The sequence below is a fragment of the Dendrobates tinctorius genome, unplaced genomic scaffold, assembly GCF_039654945.1.
Source record: "Dendrobates tinctorius isolate UK_male_01 unplaced genomic scaffold, ASM3965494v1 ptg000127l, whole genome shotgun sequence".
Classification (NCBI taxonomy): Eukaryota; Metazoa; Chordata; class Amphibia; order Anura; family Dendrobatidae; genus Dendrobates; species Dendrobates tinctorius.
The window spans coordinates 19,636,131-19,662,268 of NW_027361795.1; positions in this window are offsets into that span (position 1 = coordinate 19,636,131).

Sequence of the window (26,138 nt, forward strand, 5' to 3'; positions counted from 1 at the left end):
TGTCACAGAGTAGAGAAATCATAATTATTCTCATTTGCACATGGAAACATGTGAACCAATGGAATGAAACTAAAAGAGAGAAGATACAGATTTGATATTAGAAAAACTTTTAAACAGTGAGGGTGATCAATGAGTGGAACAAGCTGTCATGAGAGGTGGTTAGTTCTTCTTCAATGGAAGTCTTCAAACATAGACTGGACAGACATCTCTCTGAAATGGTTTAGTGAATATTGCATTGAGCTGGGGGTTGGACACAATGACCCTTGAGGTCCCTTCCAACTCTAACATTCTATGATTCTATGATATCTGAAGCATTGCACCACTTTGTGAAAGTACATAGTGGAAATGAAAATACTTTAATGATTAGGTGTATTGAGAAAATTAATAAACCTAAAACACATGTGGCTTGGAGGAAAACCCTCCTGTAGCTTGAAGCGCTTTGGATTTTATAATTTGACATAGGACACCCTGAAGGTCTTAATTAAAAAAAATGATCTAGCTTCTTTTTTTTCCGATATATTATTTACATAGTTGATGCTTTTGTATTTGTGTTTCAGATATTGGCTCGCTACTATTTAGTACGTATTGTTCGGACCGAAAAGAATGTATTGTTCAGACCTGATACAGGTGCTTCTTACAAAATCAGAATATCATCAAAAAGTTAATTTATGTGAGCTCTTCAATACAAAAAGAGAATCTCATATACAACCCCTGGCAAAAAATTATGTAATCACCTGCCTTGGAGGATGTTCATTCAGTTGTTTAATTTTGTAGAAAAAAAGCAGATCAGAGACATGGCACAAAACTAAAGTCATTTCAAATGGCAACTTTCTGGCTTTAAGAAACACTAAATGAAATCAAGATCAAAAAATGTGGTAGTCAGTAATGGTTCCTTTTTTTAGACCAAGCAGAGGGGAAAAATTATGGAGTCACTCAATTCTGTGGGAAAGAATTATGGAATCACCCTCTAAATTTTCGGTCCCAAAACTAACACCTGCATCAAATTAGATCTGCTCGTTAGTCTGCATCTAAAAAGGAGTGATCACACCTTGGAGAGCTGTTGTACCAAGTGGACTGACATGAATCATGGCTCCAACATGAGAGATGTCAATTGAAACAAAGGAGAGGATTATCAAACTCTTAAAAGAGGGTAAATCATCACGCAATGTTGACTAAAATCTGGACCAAATACAAACAACATGGAAACGTTGCTAACCCCTTTCTGACATCCAACGTACCATCAAGTCCACGGTACCCGGGCCCGTAGGACCGGGGATGGGATAATACGTCACTGCGATCAGCGGCGCTCACAGGAGGAGCGATGCTGATCGCGGCCGGGTGTCAGCTGATTATCACAGCTGACACCCGGCACTATGTGTCAGGGGCGGTCACGGACCACCCCGGCACACTGCGATCAAACATGATCGCAATGTACCAGGGGCACAGGGAAGAATCACGCAGGGAGGGGGCTCCCTGCGTGCTTTACGGAGACCCTGAGAGCAGCGCGGTGTGCTCGCACTGCTCTGTGGGTCTCCTTCCTGCAGGCCCCCGGATCCAATATGGCCACGGGGGCCTTTGGGGTCCTGCAGGGAGGAGAGCAGGCACTGAGAAAGCCTGTGCAGCAATTCTCAGATCGCTGATCTGACACAGTGCTGTGCCAAGTGGCAGATCAGCGATCTGACACTTTATTATATTGTGCCCCAGGACAATATAATAAAGTAAAAAAAAAATATATGTAAAAATAATTAATAAAAATTCCTAAATAAATTTTTTTTAAAATATCCCCAATAAATTATTTTTTTGTAAATAAAAAAAGGAATAAAAATACATATATTTAGTATAGCGGCATCCGTAACGACCAGCCCTATAAAACTGTCCCACTAGTTAAGCCCTTTAGTGAACCCCTAAAAAAAAAAAACAAAGCAAAAAAGAATGCTTTATCATCATACCGCCGAACAAAAAGTGCAATAACGCACGATCAAAAAGACGGATATAAATAACCATGGTACAGCTGAAAACGTCATCTTGTCCCGCAAAAAAACGAGCTGCAATACAGCATCATCAGCAAAAAACATAAAAAAAGATATAAATGAGGTATCGCTGTAATCATACTAACCCAAAGAATAAAACCGCTTTATAAATTTTACCCTATGCAGAATGTTGTAAACGCTCCCCCCCAAAAGAAATTCATGATATGCTAGTTTTTGTTCATTCTGTGTCCCAAAAATCAGAATAAAAAGTGATCAAAAACTGTTACGTGCCCGAAAATGGTACCAATAAAAATGTCAACTCATCCCGCAAAAAATAAGACCTCACATGACTCTGTGGTCAAAATATGGAAAAATTATAGCTTTCAAAATGTGGTGATGTAAAAACTATTTTTACAATAAAAAGCGTCTTTTAGCGTGTGACAGCTGACAAACATAAAAACCCACCACAAATAGTAAATCAAACCCCCCTTTATCACCCCCTTAGTTAGGGAAAAATAATAACATTAAAAAAATGTATTTATTTCCATTTTCCCATTAGGGATAGGGATAGGGCTAGGGTTGGGCTAGGGTTAGGGCAAGGGCTAGGGTTGGGCTAGGGCAAGGCTTAGGACTAGGGTTAGGGCTAGGGTTAGGGCTAGTGTTAGGGCTGAGATTAGGGTTAGGGGTGTTTTGGGGTTAGGGTTGGTGTTTGAATATGGGTGTTTCCACTGTTTAGGCACATCAGGGGCTCTCCAAATGCAACACGGCATCTGATCTCAATTCCAGCCAATTCTGCATTGAAAAAGTCAAACGTTGCTCCTTCCCTTCAAAGATCTGCCATGCGCCCAATCAGTGGTTTACCCCCACATATGGGGTATCAGCATACTGAGGACATATTGCACAACATGTGTTGGGGTCCAATTTCTCCTGTTGCCCTTGGGAAAATAAAAATTTGGGAGTAAAAATATAATTTTCGTGGAAAAAAATATGTTTTTTTTACTTTTATGGCTCTACATTATAAACTTCTGTGAAGCACTTGGGGGATCAAAGTGCTCATCACACATCTAAATAAGTTCCTTGGGGGTCTGGTTTCCAAAATGTGGTCACTTATGGGGGGTTTCCACCGTTTAGGCACATCAGGAGCTCTCCAAACGTGACATGACATCTGCAGACCACTCCATCAAAATCTGCATTCCAAAATGTCACTACTTCCCTTCCGAGCCCTGACGTGTGCCCATACAGTAGTTTTCTCCCACATATGGGGTACCAGCGTACTCAGGACAAATTGGACAACAACTTTTGGCATCCAATTTCTCCTCTTACTCTTGGGAAAATAAAATTATTGGGGACTAAAAGATCATGTGTGTGGAAAAAATATAATTTTTTTATTTTCACACCCAGGCGTTAAAAACTTCTGTGAAGCAGGGGTTGAAAGTGCTCACCACACATCTAGATAAGTTCCCTGGGGTGTCTAGTTTCCAAAATGGGGTCACTTGTGGGGGGTTTCCACAGTTTAGGAACATCAGGGGCTCTCCAAACGCGAAATTGCGCCCGATCTCAATTCCAGCCAATTTTGCATCAAACGGTGCTCCTTTCCTTCCAAGCTCTGCCATGCACCCAAACAGTGGTTTACCCCCACATATGGAGTATGAACGTACTCAGGACAAATTGCACAATAACTTTTGTGGTCCTGTTTCCCTTGGGAAAATAACAATTGGGGGTGAAAAGATCATTTTTGTGGAAAAAACATGATTTTTTAATTTTACGGTTGTACGTTACAAACTTATGTGAAGCCCATGGGGGTTAAAAGTTATCACCACACATCTAGATAAATTACTTGGGGGGTCTAGTTTCCAAAATGATGTAATATGTGGGGGGGTTCCACTGTTTAGGCACATCAGGGGCTCTCCAAATGCGATATGGCGTCAAGTCAATTCTGCACTGAAAAAGTCAAACAGCGCTCATTCCCTTCCGAGCACTGCCATGCACCCAAACAGTGGTTTACCCCCACATATAGGGTATCAGCATACTCAGGACAAATTGAACAATAACTTTTGAGGTACTGTTTCCCTTGGGAAAATAAAAATTAGGGGTGAAAAGATCATTTTTGTGGAAAAAATATGATTTTAGAATTGTACGGCTGTACGTTATAAACTTCTGTGAAGCCCTTGGGGGTTCAAAGGTCTCATCACATATCTAGATAAGTTCCTTGAGGGGTCTAGATTCCAAAATGGGGTCATTTGTGGGGGGTTTCCACTGTTTAGGCACATCAGGGGCTCTCCAAACGTGACATGGCGTCCGAAATTAATTCCAGCCAATTTTGCACTGAAAAAGTCAAACGGCGCTCCTTCCCTTTCGAGCTCTGCCATGTGCAAAAACAGTGGTTCCCCCACATATCAGGTATCAGCGTACTCAGGACAAATTGAACAATAACTCTTGCAGTCCAATTTTTGCTGTTACCCTTGGTTAAATAAAAAAAATGGACCTGAAGTAATTTTTTTGTGAAAAAAATGTTAATTTTTTTAAATATTCAAAAAATTCCTGTGAAGCACCTGGAGGGCTAATGAACTTCTTGAATGTGGTGTACCGTCAGGGGTGCAGTTTTTAGAATGGTATTACTTTTGGGTATTTTCTATCATATACAGTAGACCCCCTCAAAGTGACTTCAAATGTGATATGGTCCCTAAAAAAATGGTGTTGTAAAAATAAGAAATCGCTGATCAACTTTTAACTCTTATAACTTCCTAACAAAAAAAATTTTGTTTCCAAAATTGTGCTGATGTAAAGTAAACATGTGGGAAATGCTACTTATTAAGTTTTTTGTGTGCCATATCTCTGTGATTTAAGGGCATAAAAATTCAAAGTTTGAAAATAGCAAAATTTTCAAAATTTTCACCAAATTTCCATTTTTTTCACAAATAACGCAAGTTATATGAATGAAATTATACCACTAACATGAAATACAATATGTCACAAGAAAAACAATGTCAGAATAACCAGAATCCATGGAAGCATTCCAGCTTAATTATCTCATAAAGCAGCAGTGGTCAGAAATGTAAAAATTGGCCCGGTCATTAACGTTCAAACCACCCATGAGGGTAAAGGGGTTACGGGCAAACATACTGGTAGTCCAAGGAAGACATCAAAGTGTCAAGACCGGAAACTTAAAGTAATATATCTCCAAAACAGAAAATGCACAACAAAATAAATGAGTAACGAATGGGAGGAAACTGGAGTCAACGTCTGTGACCGAACTGTAAGACACTACCTAAAGGAAATGGGATTTACATACAAAAAAGCTAAATGAAAGCCATCATTAACACCTAAACAGAAGAAAACAAGGTTACAATGGGCTAAGGAAAAGCAATCGTGGACTGTGGATAACTAGATGAAAGTCATATTCAGTGATGAATCGCGAATCTGATTTGGGCAAGGTGATGATGCTGGAACTTTTGTTTGGTGCCGTTCCAATAAGATTTATAAAGATGACTGCCTGAAGAGAACATGCAAATTTCCACAGTCATTGATGATATGTGGCTGCATGTCAGGTAAAGGCACTGGGGAGAAGGCTGTCATTACATCTTCAATAAATGCACAAGTTTATGTTGATGTTTGGGACACTTTCTTATCCCATCAATTTAAAGGATGTTTGGGGATGAAGAAATCATTTTTCAATATTATAATGCATCCTGCCATAGAGCAAAAACTGTGCAAACATTCCTTGAAAAAAGACACATAAGGTCAATGTTATGGCCTGCAAATAGTTCAGATCTCAATCCAATTAAAAATCTTTGGTGGAAGTTGAAGAAAATGGTCCATGACAAGGCTCCAACCTGCAAAGCTGATCTGGCAACTGCAATCAGAGAAAGTTGTAGCCAGATTGATGAAGAGTACTGCTTGACATTCATTAAGTCCATGCCTCAGAGACTGCAAGCTGTTATAAAAGCCAGAGGTGGTGCAACAAAACACTAGTGATGTGTTGGAGTGTTTTTGTTTGTTTTTCATGATTCCATAATTTTTTCCCAAAGAATTGAGTGACTCCATAATTCTTCTCCTCTAAAAAAAAGTAACCATTACTGACTACCACAGTTTTTGTTCTTGATTTCTTTTAGTGTTTCTTAAAGCCAGAAAGTTGCCATTTGAAATGACTTTAGTTTTGTGCCATGTCTGTGATCTGATCTGCTTTTTTACTAAAAAATTAAACAACTGAATGAACATCCTCCAAGGCCAGTGATTACATAATTTTTGCCAGGGGTTGTATTACTGTATATTGAGTCATTGCAAACAGAGTGATCTATTTCAAGTGTTCATTTCTGTTAATGTTAATGATTATGGCTTACAGCCAGTGAAAACCCCAAAGTCACTATCTCAGTTAATTAGAATACTTTATAACACCAGCTTTAAAAATGATTTTAAGCCCTTTCCGACATCAAGCATAATTGTATGCTGACGTCGGACTCCCTCCCTTTGAACAAGCTGACATGTGCCCGGTATAGCCGCGGATGGAATTGTGATCCAACCATGACTATTAACCCGTTAAATGCTGCTGTCAAATGCTGACAGCGGCATTTAACTTGCCATCGGGCCAGGAATCCGCCCACCGGTGAACGTGATTGCTGGTCACCAGCTTGTAGGTATGACAACCAGAGATCTCATACAGTTCATGATGGCCCCATAAGATGCGCCATGGAAAATACACCCCATATAATGCTGCACAAAGGTTAATAATGGCCCCTGTTGTGAGTTCATTTTCCCCTTCGCCATTGAGGTCTGATGAATTCCCTCTTCTGGTGAAGGAAGGTAGTGAGGCTGATTACAAAGCACCTGAGCAGAATGATGATGACTGGGTCACTGAAATTGCTGACTGGATATAAGGCAGCCGACGCCCTTCTGCCTTGCGGGTGATTTCTCTGAGGGATTCTTGGAGACCAGTCTGATTCCTGCTCCTCAAAAGCTAAGTTTTCTGCTCTTCTTTTTGCATTTGTGTTTTGGTTTTGTTTTGCCTTGTTTTTCTGGATTTCTGCCTTTCCCTGCTGGGTGAGCTGAATTCCTTTTTGCTCTGTCTTTAGAAAATACCTGAGTACTGATATAGTCTTTTTGAAGCCTAGCGTCTTCAGGGCTTTTTTCCCTATCAGTCTGTTGGCTCTTGTTTTTGAGAGGGTTTTGGCAGATTGCAGACAGCAGCTTTCCTATCCTGTCCTATTTAGTTAGCTTGGGCCCCATCATTTGCTCAGCCTATCTTTCTATCTGTGTGAGTGTTTTTTCATCTTGCTTCACCGTCATTATATGTTGGGGGCTGCCTATTGCTTTGGGGTCTGCTCTGGGGCAGTTTAGATTTCCCTTTCTGTCTTTAGGCTATGTAGTTCTCTGGCTGTGATCGAGGGGTCTAGGGCACCGTAGGAACCCCCCACGGCTACTGCTAGTTGTTGTTGTTAGGTTCAGGGGTCTGCAATCCGATAGCTGCCAACTTCTCTGGTTTTCTGGACTTAGCTAGTATTTCTGTTTTTGCCTCCTACGGTGACTCACTCATAACAGAATCACCCGCCATACCGCAGATCCTAGGGTACTCAATAGCAGGAAAGAATTGTAAAAAAAAAAAAAAGTGTGTATATTTTTTCCTCTATATCTCTGAGGCCATAGGGGGATTTTTTTTTCTCTCAATGGAGATAAAGCAATTGTCTGATCGTGTTGAGCAGCTTGCTGTGGAAGTGCGGGGAATTTCCACCTACCTTGCTCATTCACATGCTGCTGAACCAAAGATCCCTACTCCTGATGTGTTTTTTGGGGATCGGTCTAAATTTTTGAATTTCAAAAATAATTGTAAATTATTTTTTGCCTTGAAGCCTAACTCGTCAGGGAGCTCCGCGCAGCAGGTTAAAATTGTAATCTCTTTGCTGCGTGGCGATCCCCAGGATTGGGCGTTTTCTTTGAAACCACATGATCCTATTCTGACTAATGTGAATGCATTTTTTCAAGCCTTGGGGTTGTTGTATGACAAACCTAATGCTATTGATCAGGCTGAAAAGACCCTGTTGGCATTGAGCCAGGGTCGAGATTCTGCAGAATTGTACTGTCAAAAATTCTGAAAGTGGGTGGTCCTTACTACCTGGAATGATAATGCCTTGGCATCTCTCTTTTGGAAGGGTTTGTCAGAAGCCGTAAAAGATTCTATGGCGGGATTTCCTGTTCCCACTGGACTTGACGATTCTATGTCATTAGCCATTCAGGTTGATCGGCGTTTACGTGAACGCAGGACTGCACGAGAGGTGTTGCCACCTGTTGAACAAGTGTCTGAACCTATGAAATGTGATAGAGTTTTGTCCAGGGAGCAACGTCAGGAGTTCAGAAGGCGTAATAAGCTGTGTTTATTAGTGGAGATGCCTCGCATATTATTTCTGTCTGTCCTAAACGAGAGAAACGTTTTGCGCACACGTTTTCTGTGGGTGGTGTTCAACCTAAGTTTCTTCTGGCAATTACTCTGATCTGCTCCCTGTCCACATTTTCCGCCAAGGCTTTTGTGGATTCGGGAGCAGCCCTGAACCTAATGGACTTGGATTTTGCTAAACGTTGTGGATTTCCGATGACACCTCTGCGGATGCCTATCCCTTTGAGGGGGATTGATGCTACTCCTTTGGCGAAAAATAAACCTCAGTTTTGGACCCAGGTGGTAATGCGGGTCGCCCCAGACCATCAAGAAAATTGCAGATTTTTGGTGTTGCATAATTTGCATGATACCATTGTTCTGGGGTTTCCCTGGTTGCAAATTCATAATCCAGTTTTGGATTGGAAATCTGTGTCTGTGGTGAGTTGGGGTTGTCGGTGTGCCTTTAGTGAGGCTCCGGTTTTTTCCACCTCTCCTCAGTCGCATGATGTTCCTGACTATTTGGCGGACTTTTATGATGTATTTAGTGAGAATGAGTCTGCGTCTTTGCCTCCTCTTCACCCTTAGGTGCCGGGTTTTTTTTCGTGGCCAAAAAGGATAGTTCATTAAGGCCTTGTATTGATTATCGTGCCCTCAACAAAATTACTATTAAATATCAGTATCCGTTACCCCTGATTTCGGATCTATTCTCCAGAGTTAAAGGTGCTTGCTGGTTTACCAAGCTTGACCTCAGGGGGGCGTATAATCTTATCCGCATTAAGCATGGGGATGAATGGAAGACGGCGTTTAATACTCCGGAGGGACATTTTGAGTACCTGGTGATGCCTTTTGGGCTCACTAATGCCCCTTCTGTCTTCCAGTGCTTCATGAATGACATTTTCCGGGACTTTGTGGATAAATTTTTGATTATCTATCTGGATGATATTTTGATCTTCTCCAAGGATTGGGATTCTCATGTGGAACATGTTCGGACTGTGTTCCGGATCTTGAGGGAGAATTCCCTGTATGTCAAAGGATTGAAATGCCTTTTTGGGGTACAGAGGATTTCATTTTTGGGATTTATTTTGTCTCCGTCAACTATTGAAATGGACCCGGCCAAGGTACAGGCCATTTATGATTTGGTTCAGCCCACTTCTTTGAAGGCCCTCCAGAAGTTTTTGGGTTTTGCTAATTTTTATCGGAAATTTAGAGCAAAATTTTCTAGTATTGCCAAGCCATTGACTGATCTGACTAAGAAGGGTGCTGATGTGTTGAATTGGTCTCCGGAGGCTGTTTCTTCCTTTCAGGAGCTGAAGCAAAGATTCACTTCTGCCCCAGTTTTGAGGCAACCTGATGTCTCACTCCCGTTCCATGTAGAGGTGGACGCTTCTGAGATTGGTGCAGGAGCTGTTTTGTCCCAAAAGGCTCCTGTAACATCTAAAATGAATCCCTGTGCTTTCTTTTCCCGAAAGTTCTCTCCATCTGAACGTAACTATGATGTGGGGAATCGGGAACTGTTAGCCATGAAATGGGCATTTGAGGAGTGGAGACATTGGTTGGAGGGAGCTAAACATCAAGTCGTGGTCCTCACTGACCACAAGAATTTGATTTACCTGGAGTCGGCCAAACGCTTGAACCCTAGACAGGCTAGGTGGGCCTTGTTTTTTACAAGTTTTGATTTTGTGGTCTCTTTTCTTCCTGGCACTAAGAATGTCAAGGCTGACGCTCTCTCTAGGAGCTTCTTTGCTGATTCTCCTGTGGTGACCAAGCCTGCTACCATCTTAGGGGAAGGGGTAGTTCTTTCTGCCATCTCGCCCGATTTGAGACGTGCTCTGGAAGAGTTCCAGGAGGACAAACCTGAGCATTGTCCCAGTGGAAAGTTGTATGTTCCTGACCAGTGGAAGAAGAAAGTGATGTCTGAAGTTCATTGCTCTGCATTGGCTGGTCATCCAGGTATTTTTGATACTAGAGATCTGGTGAGTCGGTCTTTTTGGTGGCCCGCCTTGTCTCGTGATGTCAGGAATTTTGTGCAGTCCTGTTGGACTTGCTCCCGGTCTAAACCTTGTTCTCGCTCTAGTGGGTTGTTGATGCCTTTGCCGGTCCCCAGGAGGCCATGGACCCATATTTCAATGGATTTCATCTCTGATATGCCTGTCTCTCAGAGAATGACAGTTATTTGGGTGATTTGTGATAGGTTCTCTAAGATGGTTCATCTTGTACCACTCCCTAAGTTGCCATCTTCCTCTGAGTTGGTGCCCCTGTTTTGCAACAGGTGGTTCGCTTGCACGGGATTCCTGAGAACATTGTATCTGACAGAGGAGTTCAGTTTGTGTCTAGATTTTGGAGGACTTTCTGTTCCAAGCTGGGAATTCAGTTGTCCTTCTCCTCTGCGTTTCACCCTCAGACCAATGGGCAGACGGAGAGAACAAACTAGACCTTGGAGTCGTATTTGAGATGTTTTATTTCCGCTGATCAGGATGATTAGGTTTCATTTTTGCCCTTGGCCGAATTTGCTTTAAATAATAGAGCTAGTTCTGCCACTTTGATGTCACCTTTTTTTTGTAACTTTGGGTTTCATCCTCGATTTTCTTCAGGGCAGGTGGAGCCTTCTGCCTGCCCAGGTGTTGACACTGTGGTGGAGAGAATGCACCAGATCTGGGACCAAGAGGTGGATAAGTTATCCCTCTCCCAGGAAAAGGCCCAGCGGTTTTCCAACCGACATAGGACCATTGGTCCCCAGTTTAAGGTTGGTGATATGGTTTGGTTATCATCAAAAAATATCGCTATGAAGGTGGCTTCTCCTAAGTTTAAGCCTAGATTTATTGGACCTTACAAGATTTTGGAGATTATTAATCCGGTCTCTTTTCGTTTGGCTCTTCCTGTCACATTTAAAATTCATAATGTGTTTCATAAGTCCTTGTTGAAGAGGTTTGTTGAACCAGTTGTTCCTGGGTTGGCACCTCCGGACCCTGTATTAGTTGAAGGTAACATGGAATATGAGGTAGAGAAGATACTGGATTCCCGTCTGGCTAGACGGAGACTCCAGTATTTGGTTAAGTGGAAGGGTTATGGTCAGGAGGATAATTCCTGGGTCTCTGCCTCTGATATTCATGCCAAAAGATTGGTGCATGCCTTTCATCGGGCTCACCCTGATCGCCCTAGTGGCGTGGATGAGGGTTCTGTGACCCCTCCTCAAGGGGGAGGTACTGTTGTGAGTTCATTTTCCCCTTCGCCATTGAGGTCTGATGAACTCCCTCTTCTGGTGAAGGAAGGTAGTGAGGCTGATTACAAAGCACCTGAGCAGAATGATGATGACTGGGTGACTGAAATTGCTGACTGGATATAAGGCAGCCGACACCCTTCTGCCTTGCGGGTGATTTCTCTGAGGGATTCTTGGAGACCAGTCTGATTCCTGCTCCTCAAAAGCTACGTTTTCTGCTCTTCTTTTTGCATTTGTGTTTTGGTTTTGTTTTGCCTTGTTTTTCTGGATTTCTGCCTTTCCCTGCTGGGTGAGCTGAATTCCTTTTTGCTCTGTCTTTAGAAAATACCTGAGTACTGATATAGTCTTTTTGAAGCCTAGCGTCTTCAGGCCTTTTTTCCCTATCAGTCTGTTGGCTCTTGTTTTTGAGAGGGTTTTGGTGGATTGCAGACAGCAGCTTTCCTGTCCTGTCCTATTTAGTTAGCTTGGGCCCCATCATTTGCTCAGCCTATCTTTCTATCTGTGTGAGTGTTTTTTCATCTTGCTTCACCATCATTATATGTTGGGGGCTGTCTATTGCTTTGGGGTCTGCTCTGGGGCAGTTTAGATTTCCCTTTCTGTCTTTAGGCTATGTAGTTCTCTGGCTGTGATCGAGGGGTCTAGGGCACCATAGGAACCCCCCACGGCTACTGCTAGTTGTTGTTGTTAGGTTCAGGGGTCTGCAATCCGATAGCTGCCAACTTCTCTGGTTTTCTGGACTTAGCTAGTATTTCTGTTTTTGCCTCCTACGGTGACTCACTCATAACAGGCCCCATAAGATGCTCCAAAGAATAATATACCCCACATACTGCTTCATAAAGGTTATGGCCCCACAAGATGTTCCATAGATTATGCCCCATAAAATGCTCCATAGTTTATGTCCCATATGCTGCTCCATAGATTATGCCCCCATAAGATGCTCCATAGATTATGCTCCCATATTGTGTCCCATAAGATGCTCCATAGATTATGCCCCCATATACTGCCCCATAAGATGCTCCATAGATTATGCCCCCATAAGATGCTCCATAAGATGCTGCATAGATTATGACCCCATATGCTGCCCCATAAGATGCTCCATAGATTATGCTCCCATAAGATGCTCCATAAAATGGTCCATAGATTATGCCCCCATATGCTGCCCCATAAGATGCTCCATAGATTATGCCCTCATATACTGCCCCATAAGATGCTCCACAGATTATGCCCCCATAAGATGCTCCATAGATTTGCCCCCATATGCTGCCCCATAAGATGCTCCATAGATTATGCCCTCATATACTGCCCCATAAGATGCTCCACATATTATGCCCCCATAAGATGCTCCATAAGATCCTCCATAGATTATGACCCCATATGCTGCCCCATAAGATGCTCCATAGATTATGCCCCAATAAGATGCTCCATAAAATGCTCCATAGATTATGCCCCATATGCTGCCCCATGAGATGATCCATAGATTATGCCCCCATATACTGCCCCATAAGATGCTCCATAGATTATGCCCCCATATGCTGCCCTATAAGATGCTCCATAGATTATGCCTCCATAAGATACTCCATAGATTATGACCCCCATATGCTGCCCCATAAGATGCTCCATAGATTGTGCCCCCATAAGATACTCCATAAGATGCTCCATAGATTATGTCCCCATATGCTGCCCGATAAGATGCTACACAGATTATGCCCCCATATACTGCCCCATAAGATGCTCCACAGATTATGCCCCCATAAGATGCTCCATAAAATGCTCCATAGATTATGCCCCATATGCTGTCCCATAAGATGTTCCATAGATTATGCCCCCATATGCTGCCCCATAAGATGCTCCATACATTATGCCCCCATAAGATGCTCCATAGATTATGCCCCCATATGCTGCCCCATAAGATGCTCCATAGAATAGGCTATGCTGCCCCATAAGAAGCTCCATAGATTATGCCCCCAAATGCTGCCCCAAAAGTTGCTCCATAGATTATGCTCCATATGCTGCCCCATAAGATGCTCCTGGATTGCTTTGAGCGTCACCCTGTGGTCAGCACTCATAGAAAGTGAGTACCGTATATTCTCATGTATAAGCTGATATAATAGGCCCCATATGCTACCCCATAAAATGCTCCATAGATTATGCCCCATATGCTGCCCCATTAGATGCTCCATAGATTATGCCCCCATAAGCTGCCCCATAAGATGATCCATAGATTATGCCCCATATGCTGCCCCATAAGATGCTTCATAGATTATGCCCCCATATGCTGCCCCATAAGATGCTCCATAGATTATGCCCCATATGCTGCCCTATAAGATGCTCCATAGAATAGGCCCCATATGCTGCTGCTGCAAATGAAAAAAAAACATACTCACCTCTCGTCGCTGGAGGCCAGGTGCCGATTTTCTGAGCAGGCGGGGACACTGGCGTGCTATGGGGGACAGGTGCCGGTGTCACCGCTGGCTCAGGGCCCCATCACCTGCAATATTCACCTGTCCCTGGTCCATCACTGCGCGTCGCTCTTTCTGCCAGGTCCTCTGTCAGTGATTGTTCACGCATCACGCCCTCTGCTGCCTGAACGTCACTGACAGAGGACGCGGATGACAGAGCGGCGTACAGCGATGGACCGGGGACAGATGAATATCACTTATACTTACCCCCTCCATGCAGGTCTCTGCAGCCCCGCTTCTCCGGCAGCTATTCCTTCCTTCATCGATCACGTGGTAGCACTCATTAAAGTCATGAATATGCGCATATTCATGACTTTAATGAGCGGTACCACGTGACTGCTGAAGGAAGGAGCCTGAGACTATGAGAGAAGTGGGGGGCTGCAGAGACGCACCAGGGGGGTGAGTATGATCTGACACCCCCGCTCCCCCTCCCCCGCCGACCCCCTGGCGTATATGACTCACGTATAAGCCGAGAGGGGGACTTTCAGCCCAAAAAAATGGGCTGAAAATCTCAGCTTATACACGAGTGTATACGGTAATTCTACTACATAGAGGCAATGTGATCATCACCTCTTTGTAGCAGAGCCGATCTGGTTGTGGCAGCTTTTAGTTTCCCATGGAGACTATTGAAGCATGCCAAAAGTAAAAAAAAAATTAAAAATAAAAAAATATAAAAGTTCAAATCACTCCCCTTTCACCCCATTCAAAATAAAACAATAAAAAAATCAAACTCACGCATATTTGGTATCACCGCATAAAGAATCGCCCGATCTATCAATAAAAAAGGATTAATCTGAACGCTAAATGGCGTAGCAAGAAAAAATTCAAAACGCCAGAATTACGTTTTTTTGTTGCAGCAACATTGCATTAAAATGCAATCACGGGCGATCAAAATATCATATCTGCACCAAAATAGTACCATTCAAAACGTCAGCTCGGTACACAAAAAATAAGCCATTACCCAACCCGAGATCACAAAAAATGGAGACGCTACGGGTATCAGAAATTGGCACAGTTTTTTTTTTTTAACAGACTTTGGAATTTTTTTTCACCACTTAGATAAAACACCTAGACATGTTTGGTGTCTATGAACTCATAATGACCTGGACAATCATGATGGTAGGTCAGTTTTAGTATTTACAGAACCTATTAAAAAAGCCAAAGAAAAAAATTGTGGGATTGTACTGTTTTTGCAATTTCACCGCACTTGGAATTTTTTTCACGTTTTCTAGTACATGACATGGTAAAACCAATGGTGTTGTTCAAAAGTACATCTCGTCCCGCAAAAAAAAGCCCTCACACGGCCATATTGCTGGAAAAATAAAAGTTATGGCTCTGGGAAGAAGAGGAGCAAAAAACAAAAATGCAAAACCGAAAAAAGCTCCGGTTATGAAGGGATTAAAATTTGAAATGTTGGCCTACTGAAATGTATGTTCAGTAATGCACTCAATACTTGATCGGGGCTCCTTTTGCATCAATTACTGCACCAATGCAGAGTGGCATGGAGGCGATCAGTCTGTTGCACTGTTGCACTGCTGAGGTTTTATGGAAGCCCAGGTTGCTTTGATAGCAGCTTTCAGCTCATCCATATTGTTGGGTCTGGTGTCTCTCATCTTCCTCTTGATGATACCCCACAGATTCTCTATGGGGTTGAGGTCAGGTGAGTTTGCCGGCCAATCAATCACAGTGATACTGTTGTTTTTAAACCAAGTATTGGTACTTTTGGCAGTGTGGACAGATGCCAAGTCCTGCTGGAGAATGAAATTTCCATATCCAAAAAGCTTGTCGGAAGAGGGAAGCATGAAGTGCTCTAAAGTTCCTGGTAAATGGTTGCACTGACTTTGGTCTTGATGAAACACAGTGGACCTACACCAGCAGATGACATGACTCCCCAAACCATCACTGATTGTGGAAACTTCACACTAGGCCTCAAGCAGCTTGGATTGTGGCCTCTCCACTCTTCCTCCTGACTCTGGGACCTTGATTTCCAAATGAAATGCAAAATTTACTTTCATCTGAAAACAACACCATGGACCACTGTGCAACAGTCCAGCTCTTTTCCTTGGCCCAGGTAAGACACTTTTGGCATTGTCTATTAGTCTTGAGTGGCTTGACATAAGGAATGTTACACTTGTAGCCCATGTCCCGGATACGTCTGGGTGTGGTGGCTCTTGTAGCAATTATTCCAGCAGCAGTCTACTCCTTGTGAATCTCCCCCAAATTTTTGAATGGCCTTTTCTTAACAATCCTTTCAAAGCTATCGTTATCCCAGTTGCTTGTGCTCCTTTTTTCTACCACACTTTTTCCTTCTACTCAACTTTCCATTAATATGCTTGGATACCACCTTTTGTGGCTTACCCTCCTTGTGGAGTGCGTCAATGACTGCCTTCTGGACATTTGAGAAATCAGCAGTCTTCCTCATGATTGTGGAGCCTACTGAAACAGACTAAGGACCTTTTTAAATGCTTAGGAAGATGTTTTTTGTTAATTATTCTAATTTACTGATATAATGACTTTTGGGTTTTCATTGGCTGTAAGCCATAATCATCAACATTAAGAGAAATAAACACTTGAAACAGATCACTCTGTGTGTAATGACTCTATATAATAAATGAGTTTCACTTTTTGTATCGAAGAACTGAAATAAATTAATTTTTTGATGATATTCTCATTTTATGAGAAGCACCTATATATAATGTATGCATTATTTGCAAATTCATATACATCAGTCTTATATGGGTGGAGACTTTTACTCATTTAGAAAATGAAGTTTGTGGGTTGTAAATTAACTCTTAATACTTTACAAATTTCCTAATCGTAATTATATTGCAGAGCTTCTATGAATGTATGTAGCGGGTTAATTTTTTCAATTTTAGGATGTAGCATCTCCACACTATTACAATATCATATGTGTCTTATGATGCTAAGTGGGTTTTAATTATGATATTGCACTATGGGATGTGATCTCCACTTCTTTGATTTTAAATTGAGAACATAGTATTTTTTCCTCATACCATGAATGCGAGTGCTTTATCCACTCAAAACGTGTTGGTTCTTTTCTGTTTTTAATTTCTCTGTCTTTTGGATTAGTAAAGAGGGAATATATTTTTCCTAAAACTCAAGTGCTGGACTACATCTACCTTGTTCACATGTTTTGTTAGATTACTGAATTTGCATTAACAGATAAGTTTTGTATTAGCAAGCTGGTATACATAAACAAGTGTTTTCATTTTTATAACTACAATATTATTATTGCTATAAAGTCTTTTGGACATACTAAAGATCCATGTGGTTTCTAAAGCCATACGGACCAACTATTTTAAGGAAAAAAAATCTTTTTTTCCCTGCTGAATTGGCTGTGTTTTTGAATTTATGAAGAAAGATGTTTTAGAAGAACCTCCCAGGGGTCTCTCATCAGCTTTAAATCTTTGCTGTCTTCCCCCTGCAACACTTGATGACACAAAGCATGCCAAAACAGCTTCCTTTTGCCTATGCATTAGCAATCTATTTTACCTTTTTGACATCTCTCACACATAAAACCGTAAGAGAGAAATAAAATATATGTCTCTAGGTGAAAATAAAGCTTTGCCTCCCTCCTGATCTATAGGATATAAAATAAAGCTCTGGCTTTGATAGTGGCTTTCCCATATTCTAGAGTTGCCTTTGTATGTAGGAAGACAATGAAGATGGATTAGGGAGAATTGGCCTTATTCTCTTGGGGGCTTTTTTTGTCCTGTCTTATTGTATATTCTTACCATTTTTATCTTGTTTAGGTGTTTTGCCTTTTATTTGCCCTTTAAGTTGAACTTTGTTTGCTTTCTGTATCCCTAACATGACATTTTTGCGATATTGTTTATTGTGGTACCTAGATATCAGCTCTGTTCTTTTTAGATTCTCCAATTAATTTATAATAATTATGTTCTCTACTATTAGGTTTACCATATTTGAGTCTCTGTATAATGAAAGGTGCTTTTTTTAAACTTTTTTTAGCAAAGTATAGTGTATTATTAGTAGTATTTATTTTTCTTAGTGTTAACTTTAAAATGGCTAATCATAAGTACTTTTTTATGGTCATGCAAAAGCTATGCAGCTCTTAACAAAAAAAGAAGCAATTTATTATGGATAATAAGTGGAAAACTAATGCAGCTTTTATAAAACAGATGCCTCACACACACACTTCAGATGGGCATGTGTCCACAGCTGCACGGAGCCTCAGTCTCAACAGATCTCCCCAATTTTAACATTACCACTGCTGAACAAAATAATATTTAGCAAATTTGGGAAAGACATATGTGCTTACATTTAACCCCTTTCCGACATGTGGCGTAATAGTACTCACATGTCGGATTCCCCGTTTGGTGCAGGCTCTATTGCTGAGCCCGCACCTTTCTGGGCGCATGTCAACTGATCTCTACAATATAAAAAAAAAAATCAACCCGATCACTAAATGGTGTTATGAGAAAAATATTCGAAACCCCAGAATTGCGTTTTTTGGTCATCGCTACTTTGCAATAAAATGCAATTAAGGGCGATCAAAACATTGTATCAACACCAAAATTGTATCAATAAAAATGTCTGCTTGGTGTACAAAAAATAAGCCCTCACCCAGCCCCAGATCACAAAAAATGGAGACGCTACAGGTCTCAGAATATGGCGCCATTTTTTTTTGTTAACAAATTTAGGATTTATTTTTCACCTCTTAAATGAAAAAGAACCTATACATACCTGGTGTTTGTGGACTCATAATAATCTAGAGAATCATATTGGCAGGTCAGTTTTATCATTTAGTAAACATGCTAAAAAAAATGGTGGAATTGTACTTTTTTTGCAATTTTAACGCACTTGGAATTTTTTTCCCGTTTTCCAGTATACTATATGTTAAAACCAATGATGTTGTTCAAAAGTACAACTTTGTCCCACAAAAAAAATAAGCCATCACATGGCCATATTGACAGGAAAATAAAAAAGTTATGGCTCTTGGAAGAATGGAAGCAGAAATTTAAAATGCAAAAGCGGAAAATGGCCCAGGGATTGAGGGGTTAAATAAGCTAGTAAAAATATATTTCACTGCGCTTGCCAATGTAATGAAGTAATAAGAATTGTAAGGTGTGTAAATTATTGCAAAGACATTCATTTATTTAAATTTATTTAAAAACTAAAACTAAAAATGATGAATAATCAGTAATATATGAAACGTTGCCTTTATAATACAAGGTATTAATATCAGATTATTTCATTCCTAGAGTAAATTGCAATGGCAAAAAACAATGACATTTCTATGCACAAAGAAGATAAGATAAATTTAGAGCTAAAACTCCCAATGGGAAAAAAAAGCATGATAACAAATCATTTAAACAAAACCTATAAAGTATAAAAATTTATTGTGTTTCCCACATTGATGCTATGCGCATGTCACTGTACAGATGAGAAATCTTTTCTATTGTGTTATTTCATACTCAATATTGTTCTATTGTTACACCGCTCACCTTCTACAAAATAAGATAATTGTAATGTCAAAGATCATTTTCAAAAATGTTGCCACTCAATTAAAGTGTGTGCACCTAAAAACTGTATATGATCTGTGAAGCCAGTGTCGACTGGGGTGCCAAGGGCCCACCAGTAACAGTGACTTTGGGGGCCCACTTGCATACAAATATTACACTACCCTCCTTCACAATTGTACCTATATCTCTATATAACAATAAACTGGGTAGCTTGATTAACGAATGATGAGTTGTTGCCTTTTCCTATACAGAATCAATTGAATTATGCCAAGTACTTCTCATACAGTGGGGTTGGGGGCCCAGATCTGCACAGGGGCCCACCGGGGGATTCCCTTGTTACCCTATGTACTAGTCCGAGCCTGTGTGAAGATCAAAGCTTCTGGGCAATACCTTAAGAGTATGCTCAAAGCAACTTTTTTACATGGATTCTGACATACAAAAACTGTTTTTCTTCCATGTAAAAAAAAAAGTTTACCAAATCAACTGCTTCAGTCTGAAGCCTGTTTTCAGCCTTCCTGGCCAAGCCAAATTTTACAATTCTGAACAGTATTACTTTATGAGGTAATAACTCTCTGGGACGCTTCAATGTATCTCAGTGATTCTGAGAAAGTTTTTTCATGACATATTGTACTTTATGTTAGTGGGAAATTTAGGTCAATTTTTTTTTAGTTTATATTTGAAGATATCAGAAATTTGGAGAAAATTTTGAAAATTCCCAGTTTATAGGCTTTGAAATTGTTTGCTTTTAAATTAAAGAATTAGGTCACTTAAAATAGTTGCAAAATAACATTTACCACATGTCTACATGAAATCTGCAAAAACCATTGTTTTTGTGCAAAAATGTACAATCAATTTTATTCATATAAAATTCATATTTACCAGTGGAAAAGCCAAACTTCACATGCCACAAATGCAAGCTTGTGTCCCTGTTGGAGGAAAAGTTGCAAAATCTCGAAGCGAGGTTAGCTACGTTGAAGATCATTAAGGAAGGTGAAGAGTTCTTGGACAGAGCAGAATTATCTCTTCATGTTACAGAAAGAAAAGAAATTTGAAGTGCACCTGAAGAAACAGAGGAATGGAGACATGTGACCCAGAGAAGCAGGAGGATCAGGAGGCAGTCAGCACCCATACTGCTCAGAAACCAGTACCAGGCTCTCACACAGGAAAACGATGAAGAAATACATCAGGATAAGACTTTGCCAACAAACAGCAACCTTGTACGCCTTCAGAGTCCTCCTGGATGGAGAAAGAGAAATGTTGTGAAGAAGAAACGGAGAGTGGTGGTCATGGGGGATTCCCTGTTGAGAGGAACAGAGGCCGCTATCTGCAGACCGGATATAACTTCAAGAGAAATGTGCTGTCTTCCAGGTGCAAAAATTAAAGATGTGTCTGACAGGATATCAGGACTCTTCAGACCTACAGATGACTACCCATTCCTGCTACTACATGTGGGGACAAATGACACCGCAAGAAACGACCTGGAAACCATCTGCAGAGACTTTGAAGACTTAGGCAAGAAAGTGAAAGAACTGGGAGCGCAGGTGGTCTTCTCTTCCATCCTCCCAGTGGATGGCCATGGAACAAGGAGGTGGAATAAGATTCTGCAGGTGAACAACTGGCTACGTCGATGGTGCCGTCAGCAACGATTTGGATTTCTGGATCACGGAGTGAACTACTTATACGATGGACTACTTGCTAGAGATGGGGTGCACCTTACGAAGACTGGAAAGCATGTATTTGGAAGTCGCCTTGCTACACTTGTAAGGAGAGCTTTAAACTAGAACAACATGGGAAGGGAAGCAAAAGGCCAGAAAAAGCCATACACCTGACAAATGCTATTGAGAACTCTGCTATTAGAAGTGGAAAGGAAGAACAAAGACGAAAGAATCTAATTAATAAAAATATTGGAGAAAGAGAAACCAATCACAAACTAAAGGGTTTCTATACTAATGCACAAAGCATGGGCAACAAACAAGGAGAATTGGAACTACTAACACAGGAAAAGAAATATGATATCATTGGAATCACTGAAACTTGGTGGGACGATACACATGATTGGAATACAAGACTAGAAGGATACAACTTATTTGCAAGAAACAGACTTGATAAACGAGGAGGGGGTGTCGCATTGTATGTTAGAAACGCGTATATCTGCACAGAGATTGAAGCTTCAGAGACTGGGAGTTCTGTGGAAACTGTTTGGGTAAGAATACAAGGACAGAACAATGGAAAGGACACCATTGTAGGCATTTACTACAGGCCGCCTGTGCAAGCTGAAGATATGGATGAACTCTTTATGCATCAAATGGCCAAGTTCTCCAAAAAATATGACATAGTTGTCATGGGAGATTTCAACTATCCAGACATTTGTTGGGAATCTCTCTCAGGCAAAACTAACAGGTCAAGGAAATTCTTATCCTCTCTTGCTGACAACTTTATCTTCCAAAAGGTAAGGGAGAAAACAAGGGGAACTGCTACCTTGGATCTAATCCTTATAAACAGGGAGGAAATGGTTGAGGAGGTAAAAGTGGCTGGGACCCTAGGAGGTAGCGACCATGCTATTTTAGAATTTTGGATAACTAGAGGCGGAAGACCTGTGAAGACTCAGACGTCAAGGTTAGATTTCAGAAAGGCAGATTTTAAGGGATTCAGAAAGAGAATTGGAGGGATCCAATGGCTGGATATCCTTAAAGACAAAAATGTCCAGGAAGGATGGGAAATCTTGAAAAATGAAATTCTCAAAGCACAGTTGTTAACAATTCCGAAAAGAGGGAAGAATAGGAAGCATTTAAGGAAACCAGGATGGATGAACACAGAACTTAAGCACATGCTAAAAAGGAAGAAAAAAATGTTTATAAAATGGAAAGAGGGAGGCATGTCTAAAGAAGAATATAATGCTGTCTGCAGAACCTGCAGGGCACAAATCAGATTATCTAAAGCTGAAAATGAATTGAGGCTTGCAAGAGATGTCAAAAGCAATAATAAAGGATTTTGGGGATATGTCAAAAGTAAAAGAAAAGTCAAAGATGCTATAGGATTTTTACAGGATGAAAATGATGAAATGGTAAGACAGGATGTTGAGAAGGCTGAACTTTTAAATTCCTATTTTGCATCTGTTTTCTCTCAGAAAGGAAATGTAACATCAACTGTTCTTCACTGTCCTATTAAGGGAATAGAAGAATCCAGGATATCTATAAACAGAAAGATAGTGAGGAAACACTTAGCTAACCTAAATGAATTCAAGTCTCCAGGTCCAGATGAATTACACCCCAGAGTACTGAAGGAGATAGCAGAAGAAATTTTTGAACCCCTCTCCATAATCTTTGAAAATTCTTGGAGAACAGGAGAAGTGCCAGAAGACTGGAGAAGAGCAAATGTTGTTCCTATCTTCAAAAAGGGGAAGAAGGTGGACCCAGGCAACTATAGGCCGGTGAGTCTGACTTCTATACCAGGAAAGATCTTTGAACAAATTATTAAACAACATGTATGTCAATACCTGGATAAGAATGAAGTGATTAAACAGAGTCAGCATGGGTTTGTAACTAATAAGTCATGTCAGACTAACTTAATTTCCTTCTATGACGGTATCACTGATTGGGTGGATCAAGGAAATGCTGTAGATATAGTATATCTTGACTTCAGCAAAGCATTTGATAAAGTCTCTCATACAATCCTTATTGAAAAAATGACTAAGTATGGAATGGACAAGGCAACTGTTAGGTGGATTCATAACTGGCTTAGTGATCGGACCCAAAGAGTGGTCGTAAATGGCTGCACATCCAGTTGGAAGAATGTCTCAAGTGGGGTACCACAGGGCTCTGTCCTGGGCCCTGTATTGTTCAACATCTTTATCAACGATTTAGATGAAGGAATTGAGGGTAAACTGATTAAATTTGCTGATGACACAAAGCTAGGAGGGATAGCTAATACTAGAGAAGAGAGAGAGAGGATTCAAAAAGATTTAAATAAACTGGAGAAGTGGGCAGCAACTAACAGAATGGTTTTTAACAGGGAGAAATGCAAAGTACTACATCTGGGCAATAAAAATGAAAAAACCATATATAGAATGGGAGGAATAGGGCTAAGTGACAGCACATGTGAAAAAGACTTGGGTATACTAATAGATCACAGACTGAATATGAGTCAACAGTGTGATGCAGCAGCAAAAAAGGCAAATGCAATTCTAGGATGTATTAACAGAAGCATACAGTCTAGATCACGTGAAGTCATTATTTCCCTCTACTCCTCTTTGGTCAGACCTCATCTGGAATATTGTGTCCAGTTTTGGGCACCACATTTTAAAAAAGACATCAACAAACTGGAGCAAGTTCAGAAAAGAGCGACCAGAATGGTGACCGGTCTGCAAACCCTGTCTTATGAGGAAAGGTTGCAGGATTTGGGAATGTTTAGTTTGCAAAAGAGAAGACTGAGAGGAGACTTAATAGCTGTCTACAAATATCTAAAGGGCTGTCACATTGTAGAAGGATCAACTTTATTCTCATTTGCACAAGGAAAGACTAGAAGCAATGGGATGAAACTGAATGGGAGGAGACACAGATTAGATATTAGAAAAAACTTTTTGACAGTTAGAGTGATCAATGAGTGGAACAGGCTGCCACGAGAAGTGGTGAGTTCTCCTTCAATGGAAGTCTTCAAACAGAGGCTGGACAGACATCTGACTGGGATGATTTAGCGAATCCTGCTTTGAGCAGGGGGTTGGACCAGATGGCCCAGGAGGTCCCTTCCAACTCTACGATTCTATGATTCATATCATCACAAATCCAATGAGTATATATAAGATGGAAACAGAGAACCACTCTACACAATGTGCACAAAATCTCAACCAGTAAATAACGTCTGGTACAGGGTGTAAATGCAAAAGGATTTTAATAAATTACTGCCTTATGATAAAGTGCCTGTGCATAAAACTGCTCATATCTCATAAAGAGATTCAAGTAAACATCCGCATATGTGGAAGCAAATGGGACAATGATCCCTTACTATGCTACTCGCACCTATCAAATACCAAGGCTAAAAAACCCCTATATAACCTGTAATTTGCATCATGCCCAAAGAGAATTCACATTCTTAGTGAAAGTGCACAGGAACAATGTCTCTTAGGCCTCTTTCACACATCAGGTTTTCGCCGTCAGGCGCGATCCGGCGCTTTTGACAAAAACCGGATCCGGCGAAATGCAATGCCGGATCCGGTTTCCCCCCCATTGACTTGCATTTGCACCGGATCGCGCCGGATGGCCATGCGTTTCATCCGGTTTTCGCCAGATCCGGCAATGTGTCGCAATCCGGCGTCTGGAAAAAACGGCTACTGTAACCTTTTTTTGCCTCCGGCGAAAAAGCCGGACACGCCGGATCCGGCGCGTCCGGCTTTTTCACACAATGAAAGCCTATGAGCGCCGCAATGCGCCGGATCCGGCGACAGCCGGATCTGGTGGCCGGATCCGTTTTTTTTGGTCTGAGCATGCTCAGTAGCTCTGCCCACAAGACAGATATATAAAAGCATGACAGTGGGACCCTCAGCCACACCCAACATGCCACCCAAGACAGCAACCAGGCGCAGGAGAAGGCAGGAGACCACTGCAGCAGCACCATCAGCACCACCACCACCTCAAATGGAGCAGCATGCTGAACAATGGGAGGGGAGTCCAGCAGCAGATGAGAGACGGTAATTATCAAATCCCCCATTCCTCCAAACTAGGGCCATGGAATATCAAGATATTCATTGCCCCTTTGTTTCTCTTTATTCAACAGCCGCCCAAGAGATGCAGCAGCAGCAACAGTGGCAGCACTGGAAGCACTGGTAGCAGCAGTAACACCACCCACAGGCATGGAGTCTGGCCAGCAGGAAGACAGCACATCATCTTCTGGGAGCCCTCCCTCGCATCGTCAGCGTTTGTCGGTAAGTTTTTATTTCCAAAATCCATCATCTCTGTAATATATCTCTATTCATTGCCTTTTATTTCAAAACAGGAATCACAAGATGAAGAGGAGCTCCCAGAAGAAGAAGGAAGGGGTGGACAGACACCTGGAGTGGGCTCACAATTGGTAAGTTTTTTGCATCAAACGCAGAAACACAACATCACACTACACACAACACATAGAAAACAATGTTCTGCAGACCACACACAGCAAACAAATGCCTACATCCAAAGACATAACATTTTTTGTTTTCTTCTCTAGTCTTCCCAATCTGGTGCTCGGCCAGGAGGTCCTCACAGTGCCTCCCAGGGTCGTCGGCGACAGCAACGCGGCGGTCACCAGCGTGTAAGTATAAATATTTGTGTTTTGTTTTTTTGCACTTTTTATTTCATTTCTTTTGTGGAGGCTAATTATGTTATTTTTGTCTTTTTCTTTAACAGCCTTCACAGCGTGCTCCCGACTCTGACGGTGAGGATGAAGGGATTGATGTGGACCACCTCATCGATCTCGTCAGAGAAAGGGAGCCGCTATGGAATATGGCTGACCGCTGCCATGCTGACCTGATCGTTACCCGACGACTCTGGGAGGAAATCTGTTCGCTCCTTGTGGACCGCTGGGAGGACCTCGATGCTCGGGCCCAGATTAAAGAGCGTAAGTATATACAGTACCGGTTGCTTGATGTAAACC